The 17,242-nt window shown below is 44.1% G+C and overlaps 1 protein-coding gene across 5 annotated transcripts in view; it reads left to right on the top strand.

Moving 5' to 3' along the window:
• KDM2A (lysine demethylase 2A) overlaps nt 1-17,242 on the top strand; it is a 150,144-nt gene that overhangs the window by 11,347 nt on the left and 121,555 nt on the right. For 2 of the 5 annotated variants that reach the window (XM_054525557.1, XM_024255095.3), the window contains exon 2: nt 991-1,112. The exons of the other annotated variants lie outside the window; for them this stretch is intronic. The gene's annotated coding sequence lies outside the window, so the exon portion shown is untranslated. The remainder of the gene's footprint in view (nt 1-990; nt 1,113-17,242) is intronic. 5 annotated transcript variants of the gene reach the window in all.

The following is a 17,242-nucleotide window of genomic DNA, read 5'->3' as shown; positions in this document are numbered from 1 at the left end:
ACCCTGACTCCAAACTCCAGGTTTCTTCTCTCATACCATCCAACGTCTCTTATGTACTTTATACAGAAAACAGGCCAGGTGCAGTGGCTCACGCCTGTAATCCCAGCACTTTGCGAGGCTGAGGCGGGCAGATCACCTGACGTCAGGAGTTCAAGACCAGCCTGGCCAACATGAGGAAACCCCATCTCTACTAAAAATACAAAATTAGCTGGGCATGGTGGTGCACGCCTGTAGTCCCAGCTACTCGGGAGGCTGAGGCGGGAGAATCGCCTGAACCCGGGAGGTGGAGGTTGCAGTTAGCTGAGATCACACCATCGCACTCCAGCCTGGGTGACAAGAGCGAAACTCCGTCTCAAAAAAAAAAAAAAAAATAATAATAATAACCACTCTTACGCCACTGTGTGTAGGCTGAGTACTTTCTCTCTTTTGAGGCTACTTTAATATTTTCTTTTCGCTTTTTTTCTTTTGAGATGGAGTTTCGCTCTTGTCGCCCAGGTTGGAGTGTAGTGGTGCGATCTTGGCTCACTGCAACCTCTGCCTCCCAGGTTCAGGCGATTCTCCTGCGTCAGCCTCCTTAGTAGCTGGGATTACAAGCATGTGCCACCATGCCTGGCTAATTTTTGTATTTTTAGTAGAGATGGGGTTTTACCATATTGGCCAGGCTGGTCTGGAACTCCTGACCTCGGGTGATCCACTTGCCTTGGCCTCCCAGAATGCTGAGATTACAGGCATGAGCCACCACTCCCCGCCTACTTTAACATTTTCTTGCTAACGTCTGTCTGCTTAACATCCTGAATTAGATAGCTATAAATATTTGATAGCCAGTGTTTGATTATGTTTCAAACAAAGATGGCACATTCTTTCTTTTCATGAACTTTGAACTTATTGCACTTGATCTGTTAAAATGGCAGTATTTTGCAGTTTGTGTGTATGTCAAGGCTTTTATTTATGTATGTCACTCATATCCTTGTTTTCTGTTTTAAATTTTAGGTTCTTGGGGTTTTTCTCTGTCTGTGAGTACTTGGTAAAAAGTTAAACCCTAAAGATAAAAGGCAGCAAATAGTGACCAAACGAATGTTTTTGGCAAATACATTGGTGAAGGCCTCCTTCAGGTAGGTAGAGAGGAGGAGGGAAGAGGGTGGCCTTTCAGGTGGTAAAGACAGCATAAGCTTTATACTACTACTATAAGGTCTATTCTGTGGATCTCTGATAGATGAGCAGTAGTACTGAAGTAGGTGGCGTCTTTTGAGGGGCACTGCTGATAACCTTGGGTAGAAATTTTAAACAGCTTTGAAAGCCAAGTATGGACATAGCCATTAGAAGTTTTGTTTTTTTTTTGTTTTTTGGATATGGAGTCTCACTGCGATGTCCAGGCTAGAGTGCAACGGCATGATCTCGGTTCACTGTAACCTACACTTCCCGGGTTCAAGCGATTCTCCTGCCTCAGCCTCCCAAGTAACTAGGATTACAGGCACGTGCCACCACGCCTGGCTAATTTTTGTATTTTTAGTAGAGACGGGGTCTCACTATTATTGGCCAGGCTGGTCTGGAACTCCTGACCTCAAATGATCCACCTGCCTCGGCCTCCCAAAGTGCTGGGATTATAGGCATGAGCCACTGCACCCAGCCGGTTTGTTTTTAGTATAACAGTGATTTGGCCAAAGTGGCATTTTGGGAGTAATGTCTCCAGTTTCAGGTCAGGGGGTGGTCTAGAAGGATATTCAAATAGCTTACCTTTTGAGGTGAGAGGAACCCTGAACTCTTAAGGCAGTGGTTTTCAAAGTGTAGGTCTCTCATTAGCAGCATGAGCATTAACTGGGTGTCTGGGAACATGTTAGAATGCAAATTCTTGGGTCCCACCCCGGACTTACTGAACTAGAAACTCTGGAGTTGGGGCCCAGCAATCTGTGTTTTAACAAGGCAGGTGATTTTGATTCATGCAAAAGTTTGAGAACCATTGCTGTAGGTTATAGGTAGAAATGGAAAGAAAGAGATTGAAGCAAGACACATTGGCAGTGAAGGACTGACTGAACTTTGTAACTGATGGATAGCAGCATGTTATGATACAGAAGAGTACTTAATTGGGGATGTTGAGCCTTGAGTTTTAGTATCAAGTCTCTTACCAATTGTGCTTTTATTTGTATTTATTTATTTATTTTTTGAGAGGGAGTTTCACTCTGGTTGGCCAGGCTGGAGTGTAATGGTGCTATCTCGGCTCAGTGCAATCTCCACCTTCCGGGTTCAAGCACTTCTCCTGCCTCAGCCTCCCAGGTATCTGGGATTACAGGCGTGTGCCACCACACTGGGCTAATTTTGTGTTTTTTTTAGTAGAGATGGTGTTTTACCATGTTGGTCAGGCTGGTCTCAAACTCCTGACCTCAAGTGATCCACCCACCTTGGCCTCCCAAAGGGCTGGGATTACAGGTGTGAGCCACCGTGCCTGGCCTATTTTTATTTTTTGTTTTGAGGCAGAATCTCACTCTGTTGCCCAGGCCTGCACCACCACGCCCAGGTAATTTTTGTATTTTTAGTAGAGACGGGGTTTCACCATGTTGGTCAGAGTGATCTCGAACTCCTGACCTCATGATCCTCCTGCCTTGGCCTCCCAAAGTGCTAGGATTACAGGCGTGAGCCACCATGCCTGGCACCAACTGTGGTTTTAAACAAGAAAACTGACCTGTCCTTGTCGAAGTTGTACAGTGTGCTTTCTGAGGATTTTGAAGGCAAAGACAAATGAAATATTAAGGTAGACTTTTTGATTTAGCTTGGATTACCAGGAAGACTGGGGGAAAGATTTTTTGAAACTGTGAGGAGAGAATATGAGTGGATGAGGCTTTAGACAGTTGGAGATACTAGAACATTTATTTAAAGCAGATTCTCAACTAGGGATGATTTTGGCCCCAAGGAAACATTTAGCAGTGGACATTTCTGATGGTCAGACTGGGGTAGTGCTACTGGTATTTAATGAGTAGAGGCTAGGGATGCTGCTAAAGCATTCTGCAGTGCACAGGACAGCCCTAACTACAATGAATTAACAGGTCCAGAATGTCAATAGCACGAGGTTGACAAACCCTGATATAAAGGGAAATACCCAGTAGATAGGTTGTGTGTTTCCATCCTGATTATCTGCTATTCGTTTTATAATTTTATTTTTTAAATTTTTATTTATTTATTTACTTATTTTTGAGACAGAGTCAATCTGTTGCCGAGGCTGGAATGTAGTGGTGCGATCTCGGCTCACTTAAACCTCTGCCTCTTGGGTTCAAGTGATTCTCCTGCCTCAGCCTCCTGAGTAGCTGGGATTACAGGTATGCGTCGCCACTCCCAGCTAATTTTTGTATTTTTAGTGGAGACAGGATTTCGCCATGTTGAGTGGGCTGGTCTCGAACTTCTGACCTCAGGTGATCCACCTGCTTCAGCCTCCCAAAGTGCTGGGATTACAAGTGTGAGCCACCTCGCCTGGCCTTGAATTTTAGATACATCTAACACAAAACATCTCAAAAGCAGTCTCACATTGTGTTTCCCACATCATGCTTTGCAAAAGTAAGCATGAAGCCCTTTTTCTGTTGTTGAATTTTCACAAAACTAACTTCATGGTCGTGACAATTCTCAACCGAGTTGCATATTTTCTTTACTCCTTTTAACATACACAAAGATCAACTTATTTCGGTAACATAAGCATTCACTGTCTAGACATCAATCATTAAGCTACAGCAGATAAGATTTTCTTTTTTTTTTTTTCCCCCCCTGAGACGGAGTTTCACTCTTGTTGCCCAGGCTGGAGTGCAATGGCGCGATCTCGGCTCACCACAACCTCCGCCTTCTGGGTTCAAGTGATTCTCCTGCCTCAGCCTCCCGAGTAGCTGGGATTACAGGTATGCACCACCCTGCCCAGCTAATTTTGTATTTTTAGTAGAGAAAAGGTTTCACCATGTTGGTCAGGATGCTCTCGATCTCTTGACCTCGTGATCCACCTGCCTCGGCCTCCAAAAGTGTTGGGATTACAAGCGTGAGCCACCGCGCCCGGCGCAGATTTCCTTTTGATGATCTCTTTGAAGGATAGGGAAATGAGATAAAAGTTGTGATGCTGTTGTGAGCAAATGTTAAAATATTTTTAATTTCCCTGTAGCTGAAGACTGCATGATCACTCTAAAAAACTGCCTCATGAGCTGGTTGTGGCCCTCAGCCTTAATTCATCTCTTTGGATCCTGGATCACAGACGTTAGGAACTTTTTTGTTTGTCAAGGCAGTAATCTGGCTAACTGACTCGTTTCTGAAAGTGACCTCAAGATAATATATATTTATAAATGTAGTGATCGTTTTATAGTAGTTTTATAGTTTGCAAAGTACTTCTTTGTCTCTTGTGTCTTTTTGTCATCTTAGTCTTTTGATCATCACCATCTTAGTCTTTTGATCATCAACATTCTTGGGGTTGCCAGAACTTGTGAACAGTGCTACATGTTGGATAATCCCAAAAGTTGCCATTCACATATCTTAATCTATGTGAATAAAGATGCCCTTGGAATTCAACGGTGCACACCCTGTAGAACTATGAACTGATGTTTCTACCCACTACTGAAGTCTAGATTCTAGATAGCTCACCCTGTCATATACTTTCATTGCATTCTGTGTTTACCTTTGTTGCCTTTGTGTAACTATAATTAACATTACTAGTGTAAGCGTTTGTTTAATATCTGACTTTTTCACCAGGCCAGAAACCTTTCTTGGGGGATAAGGTAAAGGAAAAGTCACACTGCATATTTGAAAGTAGGAGATAAAAGCCCAATCTCATGGATAATAGCACACATTGATTGAATGTATACTGTGTGCTTGGTACTGGCATTTTCGATATACTCACTAATTTAATTCTCAAGAACCCTTTGAAATGGATTCTTAGACTCCCATTTTACAGTTTTGGGAACAGATCCAAAGTGCAGTTAAGTGTCTTAGGTTATCCAGTTAAGGGACAGAGCCAGGATTCAAAGTAAACAGTCTGGTGATTCCAGAGCATACTAAGCTATACTGCCTCTTCATCAACTTTGTTGGGACACAGTTTATAAATGTTTCGCTGATGAATTCAGGGTGTTTCCCAAGTCATCTGTTCTCATTCAGGAGATTCGTTCACTTAAACAAATGTTTGTTGAGTGCTTATGTTGTACTAAGCATTTTATTTGGGTATTCTAAATGCTATGGTTTCAGATAATGCTGAGTACTTTGAAGAAATTACGAGGATGATGAGATACTTGTAGGATGGAGAATTCCTTGAGATTGAGTGATCAGTGAAAGGCTTCTTGAGAAGGTGGCATTTTGTACTGAGACCTGAGTGATGAACAGCCAATCTTGTGATGTTCAAGGGTTCCGGGGACCAGATCTGGGACCCTAGGTATAGGGAACAGGCAATGCAAAGCCCTAAGGTAGGAATGAGAAAATAATACTGAGCATTTAACCATGTTCAGATACCATGTAGGGTTCTGGCATACAGTAATAGATAAGACAGGTATGGTCCCTCTGTCATGGAGCTTCTGGTCTGGTGGAAAAAAACAAATACTAGTAATGTTAATTACAGTTACACAAAGGGCTACAAAGGTAAACATAGGCTGCAGTAAGAGTATATGATAGAATGAGCCAATCTAGACTTCAGTAGTGGATAGAAACATTAGAGAACACTTTCCTGAGAAAACCTTTGAAGTTGAGACCTAAAGGGTGACTAGGAGGTAACTAGGCAAAGATACAGAGTGATTAGCACATGCAGAAACTCTTAAGGTTGGAAAGAATTTGACATGTTTGAGAAACCTGCCAACCAAGCCAACCAACTAAACAAAACACCAAAAAGCCATTGTAACTGAAGAGACATAAGTGAAGGAGAGAGTTAAAATCTTGACAAGGTAGACAGGTCAGATCGAATAGGGCATTATCCTGAAGCCATTGGGAAGGCAGAAGTTCAGCAGAGTAGTAATGCATTTGGACTAATGTCAGTGGTTGCAATGTAGAGAAAGGGTCAGGGAGAGGGCAAGAATAGATTTGGGGAGATTAATTAGGAGGCTACTATATTGGTTCAGGTAAGACAATGATGTGGTATGGTTGAGTGCTGACAGAACTAGAGAGGAGATTGATTCTATGATTGAGATTCTATGATTGATTCTATGATTGAGAAATATATATGAAATAGAATCATAGGACTTTTCATTGAATGTTTTGAGGGTCAGTGTAAAGGAGGTAAATATAACTATGACTCCCAAGTTTTCCTAGTGCATGGCTTATAATACAGTTCTTTTAATGAAATAGGGTACACTGAAGGAAGAGCAGGTTTGGGGACTGAGCAAAGGAGCATAAGTTCAGTTTTGAGAAAATTTGAAAAGGTTGAATGTGAAGTGCTTGTGAAATATCACAGTAGAACTGTTAAGTAGGTAATTGGGTATGATTCTGGGTCTAAGGAAGGACTTACTGGCATATAATTGGGTCTTTTTTTTTTTTTGAGAAGGGGTCTCGGCTTTGTCGCCCAGGCTGGAGTGCAGTGGTGCGATCTCAGCTCACTGCAACCCCCCCTGCCTTCCAGGTTCAAGGGATTCTCCTGCCATAGCCTCCTGAGTAGCTTGGCCTACAGGTGCATGCCACCATGCCTGGCTAATTTTTGTATTTTTAATAGATACTGGGTTTCACCATGTTGGCCAGGCTGGTCTCAAACTCCTGATCTCAAGTGATCTGCCTGCCTTGGTCTCCCAAAGTACTGGGATTACAGGTGTGAGCCACCGCCCCCAGCCCCAAATATCTTTTCTATTATTTATTTATTTATTTTTTCTTAAGACAGAGTCTAGCTCTGTCCCCCAGGCCGGAGTGCAGTGGCGCGATTCAGCTCACTGCCACTTCCGCCCCCTGGGTTCAAGCAATTCTTGTGCCTCAGCCTCCTGAGTAGCTGGGACTACAGGCGCACGCCACCATGCCCGGCCAATTTTTTGTATTTTTAGTAGAGATGGGGTTTCACCATGTTGCTCAGGCTGGTCTCAAACTCCTGAGCTCAGGCAGTCCACCTGCCTCAGCTTCCCAAAGTCTAGGATTACAGGCGTGAACCACTGCACCTCGTCTTTTCTATTATTTCTTAATTTTTTTTTTTTTAAGACAGAGTTTTGTGCAGTGGTGCGATCTTGACTCACTTCAACCTCTGCCTTCCAGGTTCAAGCGATTTTCCTGCCTCAGCCTCCTGGGTAGCTGGGACTATAGGCGTGCGCCACCACGCCCGGCTAATTTTTGTATTTTTAGAGACGGGGTTTCACCATCTTGGCTGGGCTGGTCTGGAACTCCTGACCTTGTGATCCACCCGCCTCAGCCTCCCGAAGTGCTGGAATTACAGGCCTGAGCCACTGCACCCGGCCTTTTATTATTTCTTTTTGTTGTTGTTGTTGTTGTTTTTGTTTTGAGACGGAGTCTCACTCTGTCGCCCAGACTGGAGTGCAGTGGCGCCATCTCGGCTCACTGCAAACTCCACCTCCCAGGTTCACGCCATTCTCCTGCCTCAGCGCCCGGCCATCTATTATTTCTTATGTTGTGCTTTCAAGGCTCTGATTATGGTGCTTCCATCTTCTGTGACTTTCCCACTCTGTAAAGTCACTAGTGATGTGGGATGGACATTGGACTTCAGTTCATGAGACCTGCTGTTGAATTTCAGCATATAAACTCTGTAATATTACTTAACCTTGATAAACTTTTTCATTTGTGGAATAGTGAAAAGAAAACTCACTGTTTGGGGCCAGGTGCGGTGGCTCATGCCTGTAATCTCAGCACATAAGGTCAGGAGATCAAGACCATCCTGGCTAACATGGTGAAACCCCGTCTCTACTAAAAAAAATGCAAAAAATTAGCCAGGCGTGGTGGCAGGCGCCTGTAGTCCCAGCTACTTGGGAGGCTGAGGCAGGAGAATGGCCTGAACCCGGGAGGCGGAGCGTGCAGTGAGCCAAAATCGCGCCACTGCACTCCAGCTTGGGCGACAGAGTGAGACTATCTCAAAAAACAACAACAACAACAAAAATTAGCCGGGCATGGTGGCAGGTACCTGTAATCTCAGCTACTTGGGAGGCTGAGGCAGGAGAATCGCTTGAATCTGGGAGGCGGAGGTTGCAGTAAGCCAAGATCGTGCCACTGTACTCCAGCCTGGGCAACAGAGGGAGACCTTGTCTCAATTAAAAAAAAAAAAAGCTGGGTGTGGTGGCTCACGCCTGTAATCCCAACACTTTAGGAGGCCGAGGCAGGTTGATCACAAGGTCAGGAGTTCGAGACCAGCCTAGCCCATATGGTGAAACCCCATCTCTACTAAAAATACAAAAATTAACCAGGCGTGGTGGCAAGTGCCTGTAGTCCCAGCTACTTGGCATGCCGAGGCAGGAGAATTGTTTGAACTCGGGAGACAGAGGTTGCAGTGAGCTGAGATCACGCCTCTGCTCCCCAGCTTGGGCGACAGAGCAAGAGACTCCATCTCAAAAAAAAAAAAAAAGCATGATAGTATTTAAATTATTGAGACTCTTAATTTTATTGGTTGGTTAATAATGCATATTTCATGACAGTAAAGTAGAATGTAATAAAATTAATTCACTTCATTCAATGGTTACGTGCTGATGGTAATACTATAATTATTATTAGGAAGGTGGTGGTCAGAATACAGTCAGAGAGAAGGGGAATCAAGGACTAAGAATTTGCTGTATCTAATTGCCCCACTTACTGTAGTCATTAGTGAAAAGAGGAACAAGACTGTTCATGTCCCTTGAGACTGTCCAGTTAACTTTGTCTTACTCTGTGCTCACTAGACTTTTCTTTTTTTTTTTTTTTTTTTTTTAAAGAGATGGGGTCTCACTATTTTTGCAAGCTGGTCTCAAACTCCTGAGCTCAGGTGGTCTTCCCACCTCGGCTCTGGGCTACTTTCATAATTAGTTTGTTTCTTTTTTTTCTTTTTTTTTGAGATGGAGTCTTCTTCTGTCACCCAGACTGGAGTGCAGTGGTGTGATCTTGGCTCCTTGCAACCTCTGCCTCCTGGTTTCAGGCAATTCTTCTGCCTCAGCCTCCCAAGTAACTGGGAATACAGGTGTGTGCCACCATGCCCAGGTAATTTTTAAATTTTTTGGTAGGTGTTTCACCGTGTTGACCAGGCTGGTCTCAAACTCCTGGCCTCAAGTGATATGCCTGCCTTGGCCTCCCAAAGTGCTGGGATTATAGGCATGAGCCACCATGCCCAGCTTGTTGCAAGTTCTTACAGTATAAAATACTTCTTATATATAGCACTTACCAAGGTTGCAATTTTATATTTCTTTGGATTATTGTATGATTGTCTGTTTCACTATTAGGGTATACACATCGTTAAAGGCTGCTGTCATGTCTTTTCTCACCATTTCATCACTGTGCTTGATATAATGCTTTATTAGGTGCTTAATGTTTTGTTTCCTATGAATGTTCATATCTAAAATGCTCTTTCTCCAGCCTCATTCTTTTTTCTTGGTAAGTTCCTAATTACCCTCCAAGGTTCCCAGAGATTGACCTTCTCTTGCATTCTCCTCCATTATATTCCCAGGATACTTTATATGTATTTCTGTTGTGGGACCAGTCACTTTGTATTATGTGTTGCTTAATGATGGGGCTATGTCCTGAGAAATGCGTTGTTAGGCGATTTCGTCATGCAAACATCAGAGAATATGCTTGCACAAACCTAGATGGCATAGCCTACTACACACCTAGACAATATGGTACAGCCTGTTATTCTTAGGCTACAAACCTGTACAGCATGTTACTTTATATTGAATATTGTAGGGAATTTTAGCACAATTATATGTATTTGTGTTTTCCTAAACATAGAAAAGGCACACTAAAACTATAGTTTTTTTGGTGGTGTTGTTTTTGAGACGGAGTCTTGCTCTGTCGCCCAGGCTGGAGTGCAGTGGCGCGATCTCGGCTCACTACAACCTCTGCCTCCCAGGTTCAGGTGATTCTTCTGCCTAAGCCTCCCAAGTAGCTGGGACTGCAGGCATGAACCACCACGCCCGGCTAATTTTTTGTATTTGAGTAGAGACGGGATTTCACCATGTTGGCCAGGATAATCTCTGTCTCCTGACCTTGTGATTCGCCTGCCTCGGCCTCCCAAAGTGCTGGGATTACAGGCGTGAACCACCGCGCCCGGCCAAACTATAGTATTATAATATTATAGGACCACCGTCACATATACAGATGTTGACTGAAATGCCGTTAAGTGGCACAAGTCTGTATTTGACTGTGAGTCTCTTTTTACCTAGTAAGAGTAGACTTCTTTAAGACAAGGAATATGTTTTATTCAAGTGCTCAAAACTTGTCTATTGAATTGAACAAAAATGTGTTACGTAGTCCTAAAAATACATAAAATATAGAGAACATAGTAAGTGAATTTCAACAATGAAAAGAACCTTAGATTGCTAATCAGGAAGCATAGGTTAGTTATCTAGCTTTATTTTATTCACCTACAAGGTTCTTAGTTCTAATAATTTAAACCAGTTGTTTTCAAAGTGTGCTCCCCAGACCACATTACCTGGGAACTAGTTAGAAATGGAATTCTTGGGCTGGGCGCGGTGGCTCACACCTGTAATCCCAGCATTTTGGGAGGCCGAGGTGGGCAGATCACCTGAGGTCAGGAGTTCGAGACCAGCCTGACCACGTGGCAAAACCCCATGTCTACGAAAAACACAAAAATTAACCAGGTGTGGTGGCATGCATCTGTAATCCAACCTGCTAGGGAGGCTGAGGCAGAAGAATTGCTTGAACCTGGGAGGTGGAGGTTGCAGCGAGCCAAGATTGCGCCACTGCATTCTTGGATCGTACCCCAAACGTACTGAATCAGAAAGTCTGGCAGTGGGGACTCAACAGCCTATGTTTCAACTAGTTCTCCAGGTGATTCTGATAGATGGTAAAGTTTGAGAACCATTGGAATTGTTGTAGCAGTTTTTCTGTTTGTTGGAAACAAAAAATTAACTAGAGGTAGCTACCTTAATTTCACACTTCACAGCTTAAAGTTATTTTAAAATCGTTTCTTCATATTTCCTGCCAGTTGAATTTGCTGACATTTTTCTAAACCACTAATGGTATCTTAGGCACAGTATCCTTGAATCACAGGCAGTAGTATTAAGTTTTTGAAGACTGCTTCTCCCCCCGCCCCCCATGCTCCTTAAGTCTTAAGTCTTATTTAAATAACCTTCAGTGAGTACAGAAGGGGCCCATTACTGCGCCCTTCCTGGTGACACCAGTTAACCAAGCCAGGACAAGTAAGTGTACCCTGCAGCCCTGCCAGCCAAAGGTTGCTACTTTTTTTTTTTTTTTTCCTTTTTCCTTTCTTTTTTCTTTTGAGTCAGAGTCTCGCTTTGTCCCCCAGGCTGGAGTGCAGTGGCGTGATCTCAGCTCACTGCAACTTCCGCCTCCCAGGTTCAAATGATTCTCCTGCCTTAGCCTCCCAAGTAGCTGGGATTACGGGCATCCACCACCACGCCCAGCACATTTTTGTATTTTTAGTAGAGATGGGTTTTCTCCATGTTGGCCAGGCTGGTCTTGAACTCCTGACCTCTGGTGATCTGCCCACCTCGGCCCCCCAAAGTGCTAGGATTACAGGCATGAGCCACTGCACCCAGCCTCTTTTTGTTTTTTAGAGATGGATCTGTCTACGTTGGTTGCCCAGGCTGGTCTTGAACTCCTAGGCTCAAGTGATCCTTCTGCCTCAGCCTCTCAAAGTACTAGGATTACAGGCATGAGCCACCACGATTGGCCCAAAGGTTGCAAGGTTGCTGCTGCTGCTTTTTTTTTTTATATATTTTTTGAGACAGAGTCTCGCACTGTCACCCAGTCTGGAGTGCGCTGGCACAATCTTGGCTCACTGCAACCTTTGCCTCCCGGGTTCAAGTGATTCTTCTGCCTCGAGTCCTGAGTAGCTGGGATTAGAGGCATGCGCCACCACGCCTGGCTATTTTTGTATTTTTTTATAGAGTCCGGGTTTCACCGGGTTGCACTGGCTGGTCTCCTGACTTCAAGTGATGTGTGCATCTTGGCCTCCCACGGTGTTGGGACTATAGGCGTGAGCCACTGCACCTGGCCTACTTCTGTGTTCTTAGCTTGAGTTCCTGGTTGATGGGTGGTGCCACCAATTGAGAGAGATACCATGGTTTGTGGATTGGGTGTGGTGGCTAACACCTATAATCCCAACATTTTGGGAGGCTGAGGCAGGAGGAGGTCAAGGCTTGAGCCCAGGAGTTGGAGACTAACCTGGGCAACATGGCGAAATCCTGTCTCTCCAAAAAATACAAAAATTAGCTGGCCGTCATGGCGTGTACCTCTAGTCCCAGGTAATTGGGAGGCTGAGGTGGAAGGATCACTTGAGCCTGGAAGGTCAAGGCTGCAGTGAGCTATGATTACGCCATTGTGCTCCATCGTGGGTGACAGAGTGAGATCTTGTCTCAAAAAAAAAAATCATGGTTTTATACAAAGTTAAGAATATAGGCCGGAAGAACCCCTGAGCAACATAGCAAGACGATGTCTTAAGAAAACCTTAAAAGAAGTTACAAGTAGGCTGGACGCGATGGTTCACCCCTGTAATCCCAGCACTTTGGGAGGTGGAGGCGGGTGGGTCACCTGAGGTCAGGAGTTTGAGACCAGCCTGGCCAACATGGTGAAACCCCGCCTCTACTAAAAATACAAAAAATTAGCCGGGCATGGTGGCAGGCGCCTGTAATCCCAGCTACTTGGGAGGCTGATGCAGGAGAATTGCTTGAATCCGCGAGGCGGAGGTTGCAGTGAGCCAAGATTGTGCCATTGCACTCCAGCCTGGGCAAAAACAGCGAAACTTTGTCTCAAAAAAAAAAAAAAAGTTACAAGTATACTTTAGATTTATTTATATTAACCTTTCTGTCTCTAGTAGCATATTTAATTCACTAGTTATTTATTGAGTCTACTTTATGAAGAACCTTACCAGAGATTCTGAGTTAACGTCATGAGGTATCACCATAGATTTGGATCACTTTTTATTAGGTAGAACTAGTTAACACTATATTTTAATTACTACATGGATTACTTAATTTTTCTCCAGACCTCTTACCTCATGCTTGCCCAAGTCAAAGATTGATAAATACTACTCATTTAGCTTGTGGGCACTTTCTCAGTTTATCCCCCTCTCTTTGGAATGTCACTCCACGTTGTCTCATTGATGAAAATATTAGGAACTCTCCTAAACATTATATTTTGGGGAACACAAGCATCTGAAGATACCCATCCATTTACTTCTGTCCCTTATTATTTAACAATTTCATATGTGAAACAATTTTTCCATATTGTTTTGGGAGTACATGTGATACTTTATTAGATGCATAATATTGTAATGACCAAGTCAGAGTATTTGAGGCGTCTTATCACCTTGAATATTTAATAGGAACATTTCAAGTCCTCCCCTCAAGCTATTTTGAAATATACAATTCATTGTTACTGGCCGGGCGTGATGGCTCATGCCTGTAATCCGAGCACTTTGGGAGGCCAAGGCAGGCGGATCACAAGGTCAGGAGATCGAGACCATCCTGGCTAACATGGTGAAACCCCGTCTCTACTAAAAAATACAAAAATAAGCCAGGTGTGGTGGCGGGTGCCTGTAGTCCCAGCTACTTGGGAGGCTGAGGCAGGAGAATGACGTGAACCTGGGAGGCAGAGCTTTCAGTGAACTGAGATCGTGCCACTGTACTCCAGCCTGGGCGACAGAATGAGACTCGTCCCCCCAAAAAAAAAAAAAAAAAATATATATATATATATATATGTAATTCATTGTTATTAATTATAGTCATCCTACTTACTATTGAGCATCAGAACTTATTCCTTCTAACTGTATGTTCATGCCCATTAACCATCCTCTCTTTATGCACCGCCTTGCCCCTCATACACACCCTTTCCAGCCTCTGGTGTCCATCATTCTGTTCTCTCTTTATGAGATCAGCTTTTTAGTTCTTTAATATTTGAGTGAGAACACGTGATACTTCTCTTTCTGTGCCTGGCTTATTTCACGTTATTTAATATTCTCCAATTCCATCCATGTTGCTGAAAATGACAGAATTTCAGGCTTTTTTATGGCTGAATGGTATTTCATTCATTGATTGATTGATTCATTCATTCATTTATTTATTTTTGAGACAGAGTCTTGCTCTGTCGTCCAGGCTGGAGTGCAGTGGCACGATCTCCGCTCACTGCAACCTCTACCTCCCAGGTTCAAACGATTCTCCTGGCTCAGCCTCCTGAGTAATGGATTACAGGCGTGCATCACCACGCCTGGCTAATTTCTGCATTTTTAGTAGAGATGAGGTTTCACCATGTTGGTCAGGCTCGTCTCAAACTCTTGACCTCAGGTGATCCACCCGCCTTGGCCTCCCAAAGTGCTGGGATTACAGGCGTGAGCCACCGCGCCCACTCTATATCTACTTTTTTTAGGGCATTAAAAATAAGGCTGGGTGTGGTGGCTCATGCCTGTAATCCCAGCACTTTGGGAGGCCAAGGTGGGCCGATCACCTGAGGTCAGGAGTTCTAGACCAGCCTGGCCAACATGGTGAAACCCTGCCTCTACTAAAAATACAGAAATTAGCCGGATGTGGTGGCGGGCGCCTGTGATCCCAGCTACTGGTGAGGTGCGGGGGAGGGGGGAGGGTGCCAAGGCAAGAGAATCACTTGAACCTGGGAAGCGGAGGTTGCAGTGAGCCGAGATTGCGTCATCGCACTCCAGACTGGGGGACAAGTGTGAGAGACTCCATCTCAAAAAAAAAAAAAAAGTTAGAAATAAAAGTACAAGGAGCTTAATTATATATTTGTTTTTCTGTGTTTCCTATTAAATCGTGATTCCTAGAAGTACAGTAATTAGAAACATGTAAAAAACTAAGGAAAAATTAAACATATATGAAGTAAACAGTGGTGTGATTACCACCCATATACCCATTGCCAAGCTTCAACAATTATCAAATCGTGGAAATCTTCTTTTATCTCTGTCTTCTACTCCCTCTCAGTTGTCTTGAATTAAATCCCAGATAGTATTATTTCATCTGTAAACACTTCAGTTATATATATATCTATTCATTTCTTTTTTTTTTCTTTTTTTTGAGATGGAATCTTGCTCTTGTCGCACAGGCTGGAGTGCAATGACATTATCTCAGCTCATTGCAACCTCTGCCTCCCAGGTTCAAGTGATTCTCCTGCCTCAGCATCCTGAGTTGCTGGGATGACAGCCATACACCACTACACTTGGCTAATTTTTGTATTTTTAGTAGAGACGGGGTTGGCTGGTCTCGAACTTGTGACCTCAGGTGATCTGCCTGCCTCCGCCTCCCAAGATGTTGGGATTACAGCCGTGAGCCACTGCATCTGACCTGTCTGTTCATTTCATAAACATCTGAGAGGGTCTTTGCTACAGGACTTTAGGAGCAGTAGCATCGGTATGAAATAGTGTTGGTTCAGTTTCTGAAAATTTCTTGGGAAGAAGCACCTGCAGAAAAGTCCGTAAAACATAAATTTATATGTTGTAGTGAATAAGCATGAAGCAGATACCTGTGTAACTACTACTCAGTCAAGATTTGAAATTGCCACCACTTCAAAAGCTTCTTTACAACCTTCCCAATCACTACTTTTTCTTACTCAGTGGAATTATATTTTAGTTTTGCTTTTGTCTGTCTTTCTTTTTTTCTTTTTTCTTTTTCTTTTTCTCTTTTTCTTTTTTCTTTTTTTTTGAGATAGGGTCTCACTCCGTCTCCCAGGCTGGAGTGCAATGATGCAATCTCGGCTCAGTGCAACCTCTGCCTCCTGTGTTCTAGAGATTCTCCTACCTCAGCCTCCTGAGTAGCTGGGATTACAGGCGTGTGCCACCATGCCCGACTAATTTTTGTATTTTTAGTACAGATGGGATTTTCCCATGTTGGCCAAGCTGGCTCAAACTCTGTACTTCAAGTGATCCGCCTCCGTCGGTCTCCCAAAGTGCTGGGTTTACAGGCATGAGCCACTGTGCCTGGCCTTAAAAAAAATTATTTTTTTTTTGTGAGACGGAGTCTCGCTCTGTCGCCTAGACTGGTGTGCAGTGGTGCAATCTCGGCTAACTGCAACCTCCACCTCCCGGGTTCAAGCAATTCTCCTGCCTCAGCCTCCTGAGTAGCTGGGATTATAGGTGCTCTCCACCACTCGTGGCTATTTTTGTATTTTTTTTAGTAGAGTTGGGGTTTTACCATGTTGCCCAGGCTGGTCTCGAACTCCTGACATCACGTGATCTGCCCACCTCCCAGAGTTTTGGGATTACTGGGGTGAGCCATCGTACCTGGCCCTTGGCCTTAAATTTTTTTTTTTTTTTTTTTTTGAGACAGAGTCTCAACTCTTGTTGCCCAGGCTGGAGTGCAGTGGGGTGACCTCTGCTCACTGCAACCTCCACCTCCCAGGTTCAACTGATTCTCCTGCCTCAGCCTCTCAAGTAGCTGGGATTACAGGCATGCGCCACCATGCCTGGCTAATTTTGTATTTTTAGTAGAGTTGAGGTTTCTCCATGTTGGTCAGGCTGGTCTCGAACTCCTGACCTCAGGTGATCCACCCACCTCAGCCTCCCAAAGTGCTGGGATTACAAGTGTGAGCCACCGTGCCCGGCCCCAACATTTTTTTTAATATAAATTTTTTAGAGACAAGGTCTTGCTCTGTTAGCTCATCCAGGCTGGAGTACAGTGGAACAATAATAGCTCACTGCATGCACAGTCTCCTGGGCTCAGTTGATCTGCCTCAGCCTCCTGAGTAACTGGGAGTACAGGCGTGCACCACGAAGCCAAGCTAATATTTGGTATTTTTTTGTAGTGACGGGTTTCTCCATGTTGCCCAGGTTGGTCTTGAACTCCTGGCCTCAAGTGATCCTCCTGCTTCAGCCTCCCAAAGTGCTGGGATTATAGGTGTGAGCCATCGTACCTGGATTATTATTTTTATTTATTTTTTTTTTTGAGACAGAGTCTAGCTCTGTCATCCAGGCTGGAGTGCCAGTGGCGAAATCTCAGCTAACTGCCAACTTTGTCTCCTGTGTCATGTGATTCTCCTGCCTCAGCCTCTCAAGTTGCTGGGTGTAGAGGCCCCCGCCGTCACACCCAACTACTTTTTTCGTATTTTTAGTAAAGACAAGGTATCACCATGTTGGTCAGGCTGGTCTCGAACTCCTGACCTCAGATGATCTGCCAGCTCGGCCTCCCAAAGTGCTAGCATTACAGGTGTG

Source organism: Pongo abelii, chromosome 9 (assembly GCF_028885655.2).
Source record: "Pongo abelii isolate AG06213 chromosome 9, NHGRI_mPonAbe1-v2.0_pri, whole genome shotgun sequence".
Lineage (NCBI taxonomy): Eukaryota > Metazoa > Chordata > Mammalia > Primates > Hominidae > Pongo > Pongo abelii.
This window is presented reverse-complemented; position numbering and strand designations above follow the sequence as displayed.